This window comes from Carlito syrichta, unplaced genomic scaffold, assembly GCF_000164805.1.
Source record: "Carlito syrichta isolate Samal-C Ts95f unplaced genomic scaffold, Tarsius_syrichta-2.0.1 Scaffold304741, whole genome shotgun sequence".
Lineage (NCBI taxonomy): Eukaryota > Metazoa > Chordata > Mammalia > Primates > Tarsiidae > Carlito > Carlito syrichta.
In genome coordinates this window covers 76,206-81,277 of record NW_007248837.1, presented here as the reverse complement: position 1 = coordinate 81,277, position 5,072 = coordinate 76,206, and the positions used below count along the sequence as shown (strand labels likewise).

At 53.4% G+C, this 5,072-nt stretch overlaps 1 protein-coding gene across 1 annotated transcript in view; it reads left to right on the top strand.

The window, feature by feature from the left end:
- KRT80 (keratin 80) overlaps positions 1-5,072 on the top strand; it is a 16,445-nt gene that overhangs the window by 8,701 nt on the left and 2,672 nt on the right.

Here is a 5,072-nt window from a genome sequence, read left to right as displayed (position 1 = left end):
CCAACTCAAAAAAAAAAAAAAGAGAGAAGAAATGTAATGCGGGCCACATAAGCAATTTCAAAATTTCTAGTGGTTAGATTTCTATTTTATTTTGTTTTATATTTTTTGAGTTAGGTCTCGCTCTGTTGCCCAGGTTGGAGTGCAGTGACACAATCATGCCTCACCATAGCCTCAATCTCCTGGGCTCTGGCAATCCTTCCGCCTCAGCCTCCTGAGTAGCTGAGACCACAGACACCCCCCACCAAGCCCAGCTAATTTTTTTTTTTTTGTAGAGGCGAAGCCTCACTATGTTGCCTAGCTTTGTCTCAAACTCCTGGGCTCACACAATCCTCCTGCCTCAGCCTCTCAAAGTGTTGGGATTATAGGCATGAGCCACCACACCTGGCCATGGCTAGATTTTATTTTTTTTATTTATTTATTTTTTTTTGAGTTGGAGTCTCACTCTGTTGCCCAGATGAGAGTGCAGTGGCCGCTCCCGGCCACCGCAGCCTCGACCTGCTGGGCTCCGGCAATCCTTCCGCCTCAGCCTTCCAAGTAGCTGGAACTATGCACGCTACCACACCCGGCTAATTTTTTGTAGAGATGAGGTCTCACCAAGTTGCCCAGGCAGGTCTCGAACCCGCAGGCTCAGGCAATCCACCTCAGCCTCAGCCTCACCTCAGCCTCCCAAAGGCGCGGGATTACAGGCTGAGCCACCGAGCCCGGCTCATGGCTAGATTTTAAAGAAACAGAAAAAACATAATTTTAATAATGTATTTTATTTAACTTAATACATCCAAAATATGATGATGTCAACATCTACCTCACTGGACCGAGCAGCTCTAAGTAAAGGACCGTGCCAGCCACGGCTGCCCCAGAGGGAAGAAAAACATGGTGGGACGCAGGTAGCCAGGAAGGCTGGACATTCCCATTTCTACTTCCCACCAGATCGGAAATATAGGCCTACCCTCTCTCCAAAACACATGTACACGTGCAAATGCACACACACAGAGCCAGGCCACATTCTGAAAAGCCCTTCCTAGCCCCTGAGCAGGAGCCCGGGGCCATGGCCTGCTCGGGCCTCCCCTGCCCAATACAGCCTCTGCAAGCCCTCTGTGCCTTCCCTCCAGGGACACGGGCTGGTGAGAGCACCCCTGGGCTGACCGGGCCCCCCTCCGTTTCTGAGGTGTAGTTCAGCTCACAAGTGCATTTGGGGCCTGGTTGCATTCAGCTGGAATGCCAACCGCCCCACCCCTGAACTCTGGCTCCAGGGAGATTAGCTGTGGAATCTGCTGACAACCCCCTATCGCCAGGCACACCTCCAGGAGGCTGATCCCACAGAGAAAAGCCAGTGCTGTCTAGACGGAGGCTACTCCAGGAATAGGCTCCTCTGCCCCTGGACACTTCTTCCCAGCTTCATCACCATTACCAATTACAATATAGCATCCTTAACTACTGTTTATTGAGCGCCTAATACATTCCAGACACAGTGCTAAGTGCTTTCCAGACTTAATCTCAGTTAATCCTCATAACAACCCCATGAAGTAGGGATAACGATTAAGAGAACACAGACTTCAGAGCAGCTTGGATCTGAATCCTGGCTCAGTAACTATGTGAACTAGAGCGGGTTATTTTAATCTCTCTCTGCCTCAGTTTCCCCATCTGTAAAATGGGGGAAATAATAGCATCTACCTCACTGGGTTGTTGTGGGGATTTATTTTGTTAGCATGTTCTAAAGTACTTGGAACAGCGTCTGGTACATGGTGAGCATTTAATAAACACTAGCTGTTTTTCCTTCTATAATTAGACCCATTTTACAGATGAGAAAACCAAGTCTTGGTGACATTTAAAAACCTGATCAGGGTTACCCAACTAATAAGAGGCAGTGGTATTCTGAGTCCAGGGCCATGAAGCACTATATTTAACTAACCACTGTTACCCCTTAAGATTCACCATCTATCCCGACATGGGGAACACAATAAGAAGGGTCACACACACAGCAGTCTTCTAAGGCTCTGGCTCCAAAGGGAAGCCCTGAACTGTACTTCAGTTTAATTCCAACCAACTCGAAGGTACACATGCTCTCCAGGGGACCCACCCCAGGTGGCACCTTGACACCACACCAGCCAGCAATGTCATACCCTCTGCAGCCCGGCAGGGGCCAGCGTGTCAGAACAGGTCTGTGGGAGTTCTGAAGGCTGCCTTTCCTGCTTCTGTTTCCCAAGCTCCTGCTTCCCCAGCCTCTTTCCAGAAAGGGTCTGAGGCCCCTTCATCTACCGAGTCCTGCCAGTCCCTTCGCCTTGGCTGGGAAATTCTCCTGCAGTGCATCCTGGTAGCACGCTGGCCTTTTCCAAGGCCCTAGCAAACGCCAAGCTGGGCCCGGTCTAGAAGGATACTAGAGGGCTCTTTTCCCAGGACCCCCACCCCCGTGAACCCATGACATGTTAACCGAGGAAACCCCAAAGCTGCATCTCTGAAACTGTCCACAGACAAACCCCAGCCAGGGTGCCAGTTCCACATGGGAAGTGGGAGATGACCAGGGCCAGCAGAGGTGGGGCATGGGTCTGTGGTGACCATCAGCCTCATCCTGGCTTGGGTTGGGCCCTCAGTTTGCTTTTGTCCAGAGATTTCTGTTAAGTTCGTTTGAGGATCAACCAAAACCCCCAGTGGGAGACCCCCAAGGGTAGCTGACCACAGAGCTCAGGGTCCTGCCAGCCCCTGAGCAAAGACAGGCAGCCCAGAAGGGCTTCAGAATGCTGGCTTCCTATCCAGAAGCCCATCCTCGTCACCAGGAGGTGCTGGTGGGCCAGGTTGGCAGGTGCACCCACAGGGAAGGCAGCCTTCCTCAGCAGGCCTTCACATGGCCCTAGCTGCCCCCTTTGCCCCTGTAGTCCGCAGTTCAGAAGTCCCGCCTCTACCAAGGACAGAAGCCAGAGGCCCCACCACAAATGATCTAAGCATAAAGATGGACGGAGGACCAGGAGGGGACCCAAAATCAGGAACTATGGTCAGACTGCAGTCGTGAGCTACACTACTGAGCCTGAATCCGAGTGAGCCTCCAAGTCCAGCGGCCGGTTTCAGGAAATACAGGGGCTGGAAGAGCATGTTACATTGGTACAGGGTTCAATGGTGAAATCCAGGCTTTTGAGGACGCCACAAGGCAGACACTGGTGTGATCAATAAGAACCAGTGTAGGGAGAAAAGAGAGAGAGAAATCGAGATTTTAAAAAGAGACTTAGAGACACCTGGAGCAATGTATGGACCTTGTCCGGATTCTGGTTCAAACAAGTTTTTAAAATTATAAGGCAATCAGCAAAATGGGAACACTGACATTTGGTGACTGAACCGGGGTCAAGGGTGGACTGTGAACGCCAGAAGGGAGACTCTGTGTCTGCACCCCAGCCTGCTCCCTTCCCCCTGCGTGCCCCCTCCCCGCGGTGACTCACTCTCAGCACAGCTGGCAAGGGAGGCTCTGTTTATAAACCTCCTCAGCCTCCTTCCCACACAGAGGCCCCGCCCCTGTCCAGCACCTCCAGCGCCCCAGAGGCCACACGTGCAGCTCCTCAAGACGACCCCCGCCTGCTCCCGCCTCCCTACACGCCCTGAGCGTTCTGACCAGAAAGCCCCAGGCACGGGCATGGTGGGAGCTAGCCTGGGGCTAGAAAGACCCCGAAGAAGGCCTCAACCCCTGTCTACACCCCCAAGGCAGTAGCTGAGAGAGACAGCGTGCACACGAAAGCTCTGGGGTCCAGGTCTGCCATACACAGCTGTTTCCATAGCCACACTGTGCCTCAGTTTCCTCCTCTGGAGTGAACCTGGGACCAAAAGCAGGGCCAGCCAGGTGAGGACGTGAAGAAGGTTCTCAGCACATAGGGATGGCCCATAGGGGAGGGAAACAGCAGATTTTACCATTCTCCAGAGGTCTCTGGGGATCGGGAAGAGAAGGTGAAAGACCGTGGCTGTGGCAGGCATGCTCCCTCAGCTAGAGGAGGAACGGGCAGTGAGCCCCCAGGGTGACCCTGAAGTCAAGCACCGGAGGCCATGCCCAGCCTCCTGCAGACTGTCCCACTGTCAGGGAGGCCAGGAGTTGGGGACAGGTTTGTCCCCCTCTAGCCTACCCTATCTCTCTGGTCATTCATTGGCCTCTGCCCTACCTTTTTTTTTTTGTTTTGAGTCAGAGTCTTACTCTGTCGCCCAGACTGGAGTGCAGCAGCACACTGCTCACGGCCACCACAGCCTTGACCTGCTGGGTTCAGGCAATCCTTTTGCCTCAACCTTCCAAGTAGTGGGAACTACAGGTACACGCTACCACGCCTGGCTAATTTTTTGATTTATTGTAGAGATGAGGTCTCGCCAAGTTGCCCAGGCTGGTCTCAAACCCCTGAGCTCAGGCAATCCTCTTGCCTTGGCCTCCCAAAGTGCTGGGATTACAGGCTTGAGCCACCATGCCCGACCTTGCCCCAATGTTTATTCAGTGAATCTGCCAGGCACAGGAGCCCCGAGATGAAAATGGCCCTGCCAGGAACTCAGGTAGCTCCCATCTAGTGGGAAAGGCAGAGCTGCATCCCACAGAGCCAACGAGCAAAGAAGGCTGATTCCCAGGCCCGAGAGCGTGACATCCTGGGCCTTTCCACCTCAGCAGGAGAGGCCGTCCCACCCTCCGAGTAGGCAGCGATGTAGACGGCAGGGAAGCTGGAGGGGAATAGACTTGGGGTGGGCCTGTGGAGCCAAGAGCCCCTCCGCTCAAAGAGGGAGGACCCCAGGTAGGTGAGCTGCCTCCTAAGAATCCAGGATAGGAGATGGCAATGCTTTCATCCAAAAGACAGGGGCTAAGTGTGGTGGCTCAGGCCTGAAATCCCAGCACTTTGTGAGACCACAGAGGAGAATTGCTTGAGCCCATGAGTTTGAGACCAGCTTGGGCAACATAGTGAAACCTCATCTCTACAAAAAAATTCAAAAAATTAGCCAGGCATGGTGGCGTATGCCTATAGTCCCAGCTACTCGGGAGGCTGGGGTGGAAGGACTGCCCGAGCCCAGAAGGTCGAGGCTGCAGTGAGCTGTGCACTCCAGCCTGGGTGACAGAGTGAGACACG